The sequence below is a fragment of the Stegodyphus dumicola genome, chromosome 6, assembly GCF_044657685.1.
Source record: "Stegodyphus dumicola isolate Sdum_Otavi_A_Nest chromosome 6, ASM4465768v1".
In the NCBI taxonomy this organism is placed as follows: Eukaryota; Metazoa; Arthropoda; class Arachnida; order Araneae; family Eresidae; genus Stegodyphus; species Stegodyphus dumicola.
This window is the reverse complement of record NC_140773.1, coordinates 181984987-181999482: the sequence shown is the minus strand read 5'-3', so window position 1 is coordinate 181999482 and position 14496 is coordinate 181984987. Positions and strand designations below refer to the sequence as shown.

The window sequence follows — 14496 nt, the reverse complement described above, 5'->3', positions numbered from 1 at the left end:
GAAGGACTATTGTTTTCGTTTTGCGATTTTGCGTTGGTTCACTATAAATGTCCGTTTCACTTTTCAAACTATTGCCACCAAATGCTGGAGTCCTGCATTATATTTGAAAAAATTAAATTATGAAAAAACTGCATAAATGTACGTATATTCCTCGCATTGTGATAGAACAACGGTACATAGAGCCAACGAATTTTGAATGACGTAATCCTATTGCGAATATGGGCACGTGGAAGGCCAAATTTGAAATTTGGATTTTGTTTTATTATCGATTTCATATTTTGTAAAACTTTAACAAACTCAAAGATTTCAAAGCGTGCAATGGCAACGTTGCACAGGAAAAACATTTTTATCTCCAGCGCGAGACCCTGTATCCGAAATTCTAAAGGATATGCTCAATTTAAAACTATTTTGTGATATTGCTCTTGAACTGAATTCTATGGTTTAAGTTCGAAGAACGTCGTGATATTTAATAAATAAAAGTAACAGATAAAATGTAAAAAAAAAAAAAAATAAAAAAAATTTTTAAAAAAAAAAACGCCCTTTTGAACATTATTTGAAATATTTTCTCCTTTTTTTTTTCCGTTTGTTTGTTTTTTAAAGCAGGAGCTGTGAAAAATATGCACTGCCCTCGCCGGGACTCGAACCTGGATCTCTCGAATATGCAACATGTGTTACATCATGAAGGGATGCTGGAAGGAGGGAGAAAATACCTTAAAAGTTTTTAAAGCAACTGCTAGCAGTAAAATTTGACACTTTTGGAAGAAGATTTTTCATTCCAAAAATCTAACATGGTTATATCATTTTAATGTAGTACCTCCTAAAACTGAATAAAAACAAACTCTACAATATGGAGGAATAACAGCTTAACTTACATTCGGAAAGCGTTCAATAAATTCAGTTTTTCTGACTATCGACATGTCCTGAACGGTGCAGGATAATATAGCTGCATGTGTACGTCATAATCTGACTTTAAAAACACTAACTGTTTTTGTTAAACTTGAAAGTCTTCCTTTCAAACAAAAATTCCTCGCAAGTTATTCTTTGTCGAACAACAAGAATCACCAACATGGTCTTTACCTGAAGCTTGCAAACGTGAATTTTCTACTTATGTAGATGTTTACCAGTTTGCCCATGGGTTATAAGTCACACACCAATTTTCCTCAACAGTAATTGATTTGTTTAAAAAAGAATTCAGAATTACTGTCTGCAACTTTAATGACATCATTGTTTTTTGGTCTCTGAAATTCTAATCAGCTCCACAAATTCAAACTCTTTTGAAAAAAACACATTTTACTGTAAAAAATTACGTTCCGTAAAAAAACTACATTTCACAGAAAAGCGGAGAGTTGGCGTATGTTTGTAGTAGTTGTTATTGGTTGTTATCTGACAGATCCACCAAGACTCATTAAAAAAGTTCCAATCGTACACCTTCACAGATGTACTGTTTTATACAATTTAACATCTAAGACTTTGCCATCAACGTCTTAAGTGCTTATAAAATACAAACACGTCACACTCGATGACGAATACTTTACAATCTTAAGAGGCAAGCATACTTTTGAGCCTTGTCAGACTAAAGCGATTAAATTCGTCAACCACAAGGCGGCGATGTTGTACCACCGCCCTCTGCGGTTAATAGGCGTTACATCGTTGAAAAGTTCTACTTTTAATGACCACAGCATTCGTCATCTTAGCCTCATTTTTATTAACTGCAGTTGCCGAAAGGCTAATTTACGGCTTTTAGAAGTGGGTCCCTCTCCTTTGATGACAGAAGAAATGAGAGGAAGTAAACCGCAGTCTGCTACGGTAAGTTTTGCTAACTACGGTAGAATTTATGTTAAGTGCATAAGTTTATTTCTAGACCGCGAACAGCCAGTATATTTATTGTAACTCGCGTTCATAACTAAACTACTTGGCTGAATTTTGAAATTATGGGATTAAAACTTAAATCCCTTTTTTCAAGGCCCAATTTCTTTTCTCAATCTGTTTGGGATTAAAAGGGCATTCATTACTAGATGATTAATAATGACTTAAAATCGTAATTCTTTGCACTGTTTGTTTGCTGAAGGTGGAGGGATGAAAGAACCTATTCCGTAGTACAACAGCACATGCTAAACGATTTTCTAAAGAAAACTATGTGCGCCTACTTAGCCCATTGAACACCGTTAAATTAAATGAGATTATGTTGTATTAGAAAAGACTAAGAGACGGGCGATGTGTGCGGCGTGACCACACTCAGCTCATCAATATTTACAGTATTTTTACACGAAACATTGTGTACCGTGAAGTTTTTGATTAATATCATTGACTTAGTTTATTTTTGTTAAGTTTATTGTTCTTGTTGCGTAAAGTGTTGAGTTATTTTGTAAAATAAAACAATAAAATATGTCGTTTATTCTTTATCTAATACTATTCATTTTTTAAATTCCGTTTAATCTTATCATCAGATCTCAATATAACTTTTTAATCCTGCATTTACTAATTCTCCCATGCGTTCATACAGTAGCAAATTTCCTGGGTTCTCTTTGTTCTTTGAAATAATTAACTTGAGAGATATACTTATGTTTACAGAATTTTTTTCACATGACAGAACGGGAAGAAGTAGGTGGTACACCAGAACTTCAGCAATGGTTTCATTGTCCCCATCATTTACTGTATAGTTCCGTCCTAAACTTGGTGGAGAACATCCCAGAAAAAAATAAATCCAAAGGTCTCACATCCCTCTTCTCATACCACCAAACCTTTCGTAAAGACTTTTGGCTACAGAGACAACCATTCAAAATCTAAACTCAAAATCAAAATTTAAATCTAAACTAAGAATCTAAACTTTGTAATGTCCAGTTTGACATTCCTAACGTAAAAGACGTGAACATACGTCATAAAGTTCACACAAATACTTCCTATGCAAGCAATTTAGGTATATGAATTACATAAAATGAATATCTTTTTAGATTAATTTTTAGTTGTTCTTTATAGTTTATATTAGCAGTAAAAATGATTTCTAAGTACCCCATGCCACACTAGAATATGCCTATAAACATCCAAACTTTTTTTGGGATTCGAACTTGACCCAATGATAGGACAGCCAGCATCGCAAAATTTTTACTACAATTGGAAATAAGTCGATGACGAACGATACTTCTTCGATGGGTATTGCTAAGTTGACGAATTCCTAGGAATTGTTTGATGGGTGTTGCCATAAAACGGAAAAGATTTCCTGATAACTGGAAATAAAAATACATGTAACACTGAATCTACAGTATTCATTTCACACATTTCGTATTATTTTTGAAAACAATATCAGACGCAAATACAGTGAATCCTTTCTAAGGCAAACATCCGCGGTTGTGGATTTTAGTTTTCTACAGAAATGGTCTTAGAATGTCACCTTCTTAGTAATACCAATCACTTTAAATGAGTCATCATTAAAGAGTTCGTTCAATGTTTACAAACATGGAAGTAAAATATTATTTCACGTTTCCAAAAATGGCACGCCAGTAAAATTAAAAAAATCCTTAAATAAAACAACCATTCTAAGAGAAACTTTAACTGCCTACTGCTTTTAGCACGATCATGAACAAAAAATTCATTTTCGAAAAACAGATTTGTGGATGACCGTACAAATGATAACGAAACAATATTTCATTTCAACAGTAATCTTAATATAAAACGTCTAATGCAAAGATGGAGTACCATAAAAAGGTAGCTTAAGGTACTTTTTTGGGGTATTGCTATCACGTGATGATGTCACAGAGTCATTAACTTCCCTTCTTGTTAAGTCCACTCAACCTTCGCGGTGAATCATTAGTCGTGGTGAAAAGGTGATTGGACGGCAGGTGCCATATCAAAGCTTTTCCCAAGGCGGCCACGATCATCTTGTCATGTAACAGCAGTCGCGCGACCTCAAAGCCTTTACAAATAAATAGAGCGTGCAGCACGTTGGAGATGTTTATTTTAATATTAGAAATCACGAGACCGATTAGTGGACTAGCAGTTTTCCTTACAATGCATTTATCTAGCTTTTACAATGGATTTTACGTGTTATCAGTATAGATATTTGGGATTACGCATGATACAGTTTAACAAATCATACTGATAATTATTTGCCAAAGTTTATCTTAATGTTGAAACTAATCCGTTGAAATAACAGCGTTAAGATCGGAATTCAACTGATATTGTATGCAGACAACAGACTGAAGGCTCGATGATTCTGACTTAAATCTTGAATTCCCTACTAATAGGAAATTATATGACAAAATGATATAGATATATATATTTATGCATACAAAAAGAGAAATCTGATAATGCATTATACACTGGATCATTTTAAATGTCTCGTTGCAGAGAAAAAACATTCAAAATTCTAAGAATCTAAAATTTGTAAAGCCGAGTTTGAAATTCCTAATGTAAAAGACGGGAAAATCTAGTTACAACAAGTATTTCAGATGCAAGCAAATTCGTTATATATCAATTATATGAAATGAATATCTTTTTAGATTAATTTTTCGTTGAACTTCATAGTTTATATTATCAGTAAAATTTTCATAGGTACTTGCTAATTAATTTTTGAAAAGTACTCGAGGGCTATGGGGTGATTAAAGGGCCTTTTAAAGGCAAATTAGTTTGTATTCATATGAGGGAACAGAAACCACATTATTCTATTTTACTGCAATCAACTACACAAAGGTTCCGCACGTATATCAGAGTTCAATGTTTTTTCTTTTTTTTTTTTTTCTTTTTAATATAAAGTTTAGATATATTTAAGAAAAATTCATCACTTTGTTACAGGTGCCGGCACTTTTGTGCAAACGAATTGATTTTCCATTAAGGTGCTGTAGATTTATTTCATCTCCTGCTTTATTAACTAATCAGTAAAGCAAACGGTAATCAACTTCGCACAGCAGCGCCCCGAAAAAAGAGTGCCTGCCCCCTTACGAAGCTAGCTTTTTTTCAACTTCGAAACTGATTTTCGTACAGGTGCAGGCATCTTTATACCGAGGTATCCTTTTGAAGGTTTGTGTCTTTTTCGAACAGTGAACTATCTTAATGGTGCGGGAACTTTTACGACAGGGCATCATTTAATTAAGCAGGTCGTGTAGTTCAACCTGGAGTCAACTTGGTGAACAGGCTCACTGCATAGGATTTTCGTGACTGCAGCTCGTGAAAACGAACCAGTTTTTAAGTTTAGAAAACCCTTTGCCCTTTCTGGGTATCCCTAGCCTTAGAAGAGCTATAATCCTATGTGGTTTTCCAAAACTGATTTAATAAACAAAAACTTATGCAATTAGTCAGCCCAATCATCTTCATCGGCTATATTAAATATATAAAATAATGGATAGATGCACATAATAAAATCGCTTTCCAGATTGATTATTTACACGCACTAATCAAAAATAACACATAAAAACATCCAAAAATATGTCAAAACATAAAACCACAAATAAAAATATAATAAATAAACTTTAAAATAAGGTAGCTAATTTAAACAATGGAATAAATAATAAAAATCATGACTCTGATATTGTTTATCAACCGTTGTAGGAAACGTGAATTTAGAGCAAGGGCAATTTGTTAGCAATTTGACTGCTGAGTTTTGCTTTCAGAATAGTTCGAATGACGTCAGAGAAGAGAGGGGCATGGTTACGCTTAACTGGTGTTATTCAATGTTCAAACGATTTCCATTGTTCTAAGCAGACAGGTATCGGAAAGACAATGGTTTGCAACCCCCCTTTCAACGGCTTAGAAGCAAGCTGACTTCTCAACTTTTCAAATGATGAAGGGATAAAAATTACTTACTTCCCTATCGTGGGGATAAACAGCAATGCAGCAAATTGCGCAAGAAGCGGTATTGCACGTTCGAAGTGTCACTGTCCTGTGGTAAATTCTAAACATGAATGTAAGTATCAGGAAACATTTCAGAACTTTTTTTTTCTGCAACAAAAATATAGAAACACGTACTGTTCTTGCTTTACAAACTCACTATTTTTCTCTGTTTACTGTAATGCTTTTGTTTGCAGAACTGAGAATTATACAGTCATTTACAGAAATAAAATTTATCAGCTTACTGCACACGAAATTTTCAGCTACTTGAAAAATGTATAAAACAAAACCATCAAAATGCACATTTATGTTCTGCTTGAATTTTTTTAACCTTCTCAGTGATAATTTAAAAATTAATGCGTAACTGATACTGATCTTATCCTACAAACAATACATAAAACTATACATTTTGCAAACATTTTCAAATAGCTTATACATTTTTTTAACACAGAAATTTTAGTTCCTTCTCAGTGATAATTTAAAAATTTATGTGTAACTGATACTGATCTTATCCTACAAACAATACATAAAACTATACATTCTGCAAACATTTTCAAATATCTTATACATTTTTCTAACACAGAAATTTTATTTTAAGATGAATATACTTAATATTTTCACTGAAGACAAAGATACTGAGATACTCAACCACTAAATAAGAATCATTTTGTTTAATGAGATATTCAAGACCAAATAAAGCTTAACTATTGAAGGCTATCCTAATGCTACATTTATCTCTAAATTTTAGAATTAAGGCATGATGAATTTTTCAAAATGAACATTTTTTAATAGTCAACAGTATTTCTTTCTTCATAACATACCACACAGATTTGAATACAATTTTATTTATATGATCCATTGCTGCAATTTAGCATTTTATACTGGATGTGATATGAAGTCTCACTACATTTTCCATTCATGACCTGATCTTAACAGATTAAAGAAGATGCACTTGGAAAAAGAATTTAAGCATACTTACAATAAAAGGAATTTACATTACTTAAAATGTATGTGCTTTTGCAAAAATTCTTAACCAATCAAGAATTTTATTATATGCTACACTATCCTTAGAAGAGTTTAGTTTAAAAAAAAAATGCTCTTGTGGTTGATTAATGGCAGTTCCTCACTTAAAAAAGTTTTACATATATTTTACAATCATTTTATTTAATTCCAGTGATACATTAATGGGGAAATACAAAGCTGATTTTATAAAAATAAAATTGCTGCCCAAAGGATATAGTGGTTAGGGAGAAGCCTAACTGCAATACCAAAGGGCACGGGTTCGAATCCCGGAAAAGCCATGGATGTAAAATTAATGGTGGTTGCCTATTACGTGCCTCCACAATAAAATGGCCCCCACTTCTGGCTTTAGAAGTGGCCAATACCATCACAGGCAAGTGTCTGCCGTTGGGGAAGAAGAGAAAAAAAAAATCAAATTTCAAAATTTGAAAAATACATGATCTGCATATATTTTTCTTTATCATATGAAATTTCAAAGATTTTTTTTATAACTGAGCATTCAAAACATTTTCAAATAATATTTTAAACTGCTGCAGTAATAGTTTATGAGTTATAATTACTTTTAGGAGACCTTTACTTATTCCTTTACTGCAAATTTATCTTGTTATATAACTTGGCCTTTAAAATAATTTTGTATAATATGCATAACAATTAAGTACCAAACGAATTTTCAGATGCATATCAATAATGAAAAAAATCACATATAGTAATAATACATTTATAAAAATTCTATATGATGGTGTATTTTTAATGGGAAAACTTTTTAACATTTATTATAATATTTAAAATTTTATAAGCATACAAAACATTTATAAGGTTATAAATATTATTTCATTTTTAGCTTGGTATAGTATCACTTATGATCTAATCTAAATTTTTTTCTCTCCATTACTGGTTACTTAATTTACAAGTTGCAAAAATTAAATATTGTTAAAAATGTAATTCTTAAAAACAGTACCTTTTCAGCTAAATTATATATCTCCACTCTGTAATTAAAAGAAGTTTAAGTGGCCTTACAAAAAGTGCAAAAATGTTTCTGTAAATTTATTTCATAACTTAATGGCATTTAGTGAAACATTTAAAAAAACTCTTTTTCTATGACAGCAAGTGATATCTTATGCCCTTTAAATTTAACAATTTGAAATTTGTCTCTTGTCCAAAGATTTAAAAAAAAAAAAACCCTTCATAAAAGTAAATAAAAAACTTCTGATCATTTTTTGTTCTTTAATTATTCAGCTCTGAATTGGTTCATAAAATGCTAATTTATGACACTTCAGGCAAAATAAATACCTTTGCACATGAACTCTTACTGTTTAATTTAACTTACAAATGAAGGGTAATAGGAAGTGAAGAGGATATTTATCATATCTCAAAATATTAACATGCAGTAAGACATATCACAAAAATTAGTATTTGTAAACATATATCAACAAGAATCTGATTTTACAGCGCAGGTGCAGTCTAGTTAATTGAAAAAAATGCTTAATACATAAACCTGATTACTTAAGCATACCATAGTTATATGATGGAGGGAATATTAATACAGAACTATTCTTGCGAAGTTAATTTATGTATTTCCTTTATATTTAAAAATAAAAACTATTAATACTACAAATTTAACACAAACGTTTTCCTGTTACAAATAATGACCGAAATATTAACCTAATACATTATTATGAATATGCTGTGAGTATTATTTAAGAAATTCAGCATGATCAAATACATACTATTTCAATAACAAACTGCAAATTAAATTCAAAATCAGCTGTTATTTAATTAATACTGTCACGATCAATACAATAAATCGTTTATTTAAATATAAAGTTAATTACCAATACAAATATCTCATTATGCCAAGATTGTTTACATCAGATGATTGTACTAAACTGAAAACAATGAATAAATAATATATAGCACTATAAACAAGCAAAAAAAAAAAAAAAAAAAAAAGTGTTAAAATTACAGCTTTAAATTCTTATATAACACATAATTATTCCTAACTCAAATTAATTTTTTTGCTACAAAATAAAAACAACATAACATTGTTGACATAAAATCATTCCGTTAATAATACCGACTTGAGATCTAATTATGAGCAAATTCATATGTTCTTACAATTTTTACGGAATGATACGGATAAAAAACACATACATAACAGCACAATAACACTGCAAACAAACGCGGAGTTGAAAAAATACATGTATAATAAAATAACAAAAACGCATGTTTTTATTGCATTTACATCATCTCTTAAACAAACGCAGCGTAAACCCTCACAATTAAGGAGAAGTTAATAATAAATTTCGCATTTACTTACTCGTTGAAATTAAATGCCCGATTTCAAATGAAAATATTGCCGCACAACCACGATGCACGCATACAACCAAGGCCAAACACAACCTCAGGCAGATACTGATGAGCAAGCCCTTTCGTACACTTGGATCAAAGCCAGAATGAACTTGGACAGCATTTTGTTACTTCGCATAGCACCGGTATAAACGACTACATTCAGGTTATATTAGCACAACTTAGCAAGTACAAGGCAGATCAAATTTAATTCCAGAGACAACGTGTATAAAACAGAGTTAAAATCGTAACAATAACACATCAATCTGTAAAAGCTAAGGTTCGATAATAAAGTAAAAAAAAAAAAAGGTAAGGGAATGGATTCGTACTCGTCTCTGCTCTCATTGGTCGATATTTTAGGTCATGTGACATGGGCTTTTGCACTGATGTCGTGCCCTCTGTCGGCAACATCTGCTACTAGAACAAAGTGACATTCCGAGTTTAGTTTTCTTTTCGAATTACTTATCCCAAGTGCTATTATTTTTTCCTTATAACTTATTAAAATATAATACAAATGTATAACAGGTTCATAAGAAAATTTAAATTTCATACAATTTACGCTATGTCAATTTTGTTTTATAGATAACGGGCATTTATTGAGTTATTGAATGAAATTGGAATTAATAGCCTTTTGAATCTGTGATTTTAATCTCTTTCATATCTAATTCACAGAAATATATTACATGCAAGTTAATTCATTTTGGATTCAGATATTGTTTCGGATAAATTTTTACAGCTTAAATTTTGTTACATAAAATAAAATTTATTACAGAACATTAAACGAGGGAAAATAGGATTTTTTTTTCTTGTTGGGGGTGGGGGGAAACTTGTTTTCAAATTTATAATGCAACTTACAAAATACTTAAATATTTGTATATTTAATATATTTGTATACGTATACCGTTTTTAATTCATTAAACGTTCGAAAAATTTAATCTGTAAATTTTATATGCCGTTAAAATTATCTGTGCAGTATCTATTCCGTAATCTATGCTGTTAAAATTTGTTTTATATTAATTGTTTTTTTCCTTTCAGATTATAATAGCATTTTTCCGATTCAAAATTATCCACCTAAAAAAGTTAGATTCATACGCGATTCATTGCAAACTACTTGAATTACTGACTTTTTACATGCATTCAGAAATACTTAGTGCAAATACAAATGAATTCCAATATTCGAGTATCGATTAATTAAGACATTTTAAACTGTAATGCGATATTTTCCTTGGTTTCTTGCAAAATTTTCATAAGATTTCTTCAGGCTAGGTTAAGTTAGATAATCTGGATATCGTAAAGCATACAAGGGTTATCATCTAAGCAAGAACGCTTTAGTGGAAGACTTTTTAAGGAAAATGACTTGTATTCAAGTTACACAAGGAGGGAAAAAAAACTCGAAAATCTGTCACGCAGCCATCCTGCTCGCTGGGGTTCGAACATAGGAAAAAAATACCAGCATTCAGCAGTCTAACCGCTCTACTACCAGTGAGGAAAATTTTCTCCAGAGATGATCCAGATCAGAGGTTCTCAACCGTGGCAGGTCATAGTTTTAGGAAGGAAGGTCAGCCTGACTCTATCTGCTCCTGCTGTGTAGTTAAAAAAAGTTTAAATATAAATAAATGTGCACATATTTTTCGAGGTTTGAAAAGGCGGGATGTTTTTCTAGTGACAGTTAAAGGGACGTAAGGGGCAAAACATTTGAGAACTGCTAATTTAGATATTACTAAAATAATTTTTTGAACTGCAGGAAGTCATACAGGGTATTTCAAATGACAAAGCTCTTTTAAAAATGAGTTTATATCAACTTAAATATTGTAACGAAGCAAGTTTGGATTGGATTAAATCAAAACACACGAGAGTTATCTGTCCAAGGGAAAATATGCCTTTGTGGAGGGCTTTCTACGGGAATATACGTTAGGTGTGGGAAAAATCGCGAAAATTTTCCCCCAGCTTGTCGGAAATTGAATCTGGACACGAACCAAGCATCGGACCGAACTACCAGTTTATCGCTCGGCCACTAGCGGGCCTTCCTGAAATTAAGAGATTTGTTTCTTAGAATATATTTAAAAAGATGACTCACATTTAATATTTCCACAATATACAGACACAGTAAGGAGTAAAATTAAAAACATCTTAGTTTCCATGAATTTTTTACCAATTCGGCCCGAAGTGAACCAACCTTATATAGGAAAAGGAAAAGGTCCCTGGAATTTGCCCATGGTGGCGTCAAGCTATAAATCTGAAGCATCCGTATATATAAGTCCGCTACATTATTATTGATAATAATAATATCTTCATAGCAAGTACGTAATATTCTTTTTGCTACGCGAATTTTGTATTTTTGGCCAAAAAAAGAACTTTTTACCAGTTAATTTACTGGAAACATTTTTTTGTAAATTTCCCGTGTAAGAGATCCAGTGAAAAAAGATCGCAACTATATCTTAAATGATGATGCATTTTTCTTTATGAAATAACTATAATGTCCTTATATGGCTTTCAGTTTTGATGGAAAAGTAAATACTATAGCAACTTTTTTTGATTTTTTTTTTTTTTTTTTTTTTTTTTTTCATTTCTTCTTCTATTATTTGTACTATTTTAAAGAGATCGTTTCATGCACATGATTTTTTGGATTTTATATATTGGATTCCTGGGGACTAATTGTTAAATGAGTAAGCTTATTCAAATTACGAGTATATTCCAGGGACTCTGTTAGAACAGTTCTTATCGTTTCCTTAAAACTGCCTTGAGCTGCAGTCTGTATACTAAGAATAGACTGCAACTGTAAATTTTCGAATTCGTATGGCCTTTCCATATATTTAAAATTTTTACGGTCTTTAATTTTTAAAAATTTTTAATGGTGAATATCTAAAAAACTGCAGTCTTGTTCTGAAATTGCAATCTGAATATTAAGAGCAGATTGCAACTTTTCAAATTTTTGCGAGGTTTTCAGAATTAAAAAATTTTTATAGTTTTTAATTTTCAAAAATTCCTAATGGTGAATTTTTCTCGGGGTGTTAAACTAAAGGTTTAAGGTTATAATTTTTTAATTAATATCAATTATTTGAATGGAATACTATCCCAGAATTGAGATCTTATCAGACAGTTTCAACTGACAGACGATAACTAAATGGTGAAGTAAAGTTGTAGGGGGATTATTTTAATTTTCTAACATTTTTTTTTTTTTTTATTTATTTTTTAATTTTGGAATCATTGCTCAAAATCTAATCTTACGACTTTTCAGTCGTACTGTTATGTGCCTGGTAGTATTCGAGGGTGACCTTTGATAAGAGCCAACTCTGTTAGTTATTTCTATGCAGCTTCGGTTGGTTTTAGTTTAATTAGTATTAGATTAGCTCTTATTTTCTATCTTGAGTTACATCCGAGTGGAGGCTTACTGCAAGCCCGAGAAGGGGCCGTCTTTTAATCATTTTGAGTTGGAATAAAGGGTATATTTAACCCTGCTTTGGACTCATTATTACTCATTAAGAAATATGCAATAATTGGCTACACAGTTTTACTAATTTAGCTAGGATATCACAAAGTGTTTCGTTACAATACAATTTCAGAATTCCGTTTTCTTTGTTTAAATTTTAAATTTTAGTATAGAATATGGAAGACACTGATGACGGGAAACGAAATTTTAATGAATTATATCAGAATAAACCAGAATCGAAGCATTTTTGAGATTCACTGAATTGATTATGCAGCAACGATCAAGCTGTCATTATTCAGTGTTAACTTCACATGAAATGGTAAAGATTTGATGCCGAATAAGAGAATCTGTTATAAGTATCACGCAACTTCTTCTCCAGATATAAAATGTATTGCATTTGAAAGACTAACATATTCTACAGCAGAAAATGAAATGTTCCCCTTATGTGATCAATCATCAGAAAGAAAAAAGAACTCATTTGGCCAAATATCACATGGCATGGATTCCAGCTGGGACAGACTCGCCTGGAATGACTTAATGTTTGATAAACTCGACATCTGGAATTATTCAGCACGACTTCAGAAAAAGAAGATTTTATTAAAATCTTTGGTCAAACAAGAATAGCATTTAATTTTCTGATGAAGAATTATTTCCAAAGTCAGCGAACCTTATGCCTTGAAAAGGTGAAACAAATCTGACACTGAAACTTGAATCACTCGTTCAGCAAGAAAAGTTCTAATTTGGAGTAAAATCATACCAAGCGGTTAACGGTGTCTTTATTGTTTGCCTTTCGGTTTAAATTAGAAAGAGATCACAGGGAAAGATTAATGAATTCCGGAAATGCCTCGAATCCGCTGTTCGTTCTGATATATTTATTGAAATTTCTCTTTTCTCGCATCTTGGACAGCTTTTTTTGTCCATACTGAATGAAATTCGAATTCAAGTTTAAGAAAAGAAACTGCGCAATAGAATTAAAAAAAAACATGTAGGATCTTAAGTTTTGAAATATGAACTCCAAGTTTTCAGACTCTATTAGACTGTCAAGCTTACAGTTATCGCTCCGCTTAAAAATATATGGGAAAGTCTTCTGAAAGTTTTAAATAAACTCTTTTCTTTAAGCTTGAATAGAACACAAGACACAGCTTATGCATAGAATGAAAACTCGAGCCATTTGGGCTAAAACAAAACAAACAAACAAACACAAAATTACTTTCGAACTGCACTTATTTTATCTTTCATTTTGGAAATAGTGTTCGCAAACATTGAAAGTTCTTGAATCTAGGTATTACGGATCAAGTACGCTTTTACATCAAAATCAATATAGATTCACATAGCTTCCCAGTTGCTAAGTGCAAACAAATTATGTTTACTCAGTTTTTTTTTTTTTTTTTTACTTTTTGATCCTTTCTTTCTTTCTTTTTTTCTCTTGATACATTATCGGTTCATATCATTTAATTACGGTTGCAAACCGTTACTGATTCAGGAAAAACACGTGTTTCAGTTAGAATTGTTTTGCCTGACTAAACTTTTCCTAATAAAAATGGCAATGTTTGCCCTGTAATTCCCACTGAAATAAAACAGAGCATGGTGTATGATAGAAAATTTCCGACATAAAAGTCGGATTACGGGTCTTTAAACAAAGTTATTTAAAGTTATTTTTTTAATCTCACTCTGTAGAGACAATTTGGATTTTGGCAGCAAAAAATATGAAACATACACCTTGTAAGTATATAAGATAAATAACTTAGAATTTAATTTACTAATTTCAGTTGTTTCTTTTAATGCTCCTCTCTCTTTGTATTTTGTTTTCTCACATCTCAAGTGCGTCTCTTTGTTTAAACGCTTCTAACTCTTTTCATCTAGAATTCCCAAATCATTGC

The 14496-nt window shown here is 31.5% G+C and overlaps 1 protein-coding gene across 7 annotated transcripts in view; it reads right to left on the bottom strand.

Annotated features, from left to right (window-relative positions):
* LOC118201469 (semaphorin-1A-like) overlaps positions 1-14496 on the bottom strand; it is a 407500-nt gene that overhangs the window by 318839 nt on the left and 74165 nt on the right. For 3 of the 7 annotated variants that reach the window (XM_085819220.1, XM_085819225.1, XM_085819226.1), the window contains exon 1: positions 9158-9492. The exons of 2 other annotated variants lie outside the window; for them this stretch is intronic. The gene's annotated coding sequence lies outside the window, so the exon portion shown is untranslated. Of the gene's footprint in view, positions 1-9157; positions 9493-14496 lie in introns of those variants that run through there. 2 more of the 7 variants (XM_085819224.1, XM_085819223.1) reach the window with 1 other exon arrangement.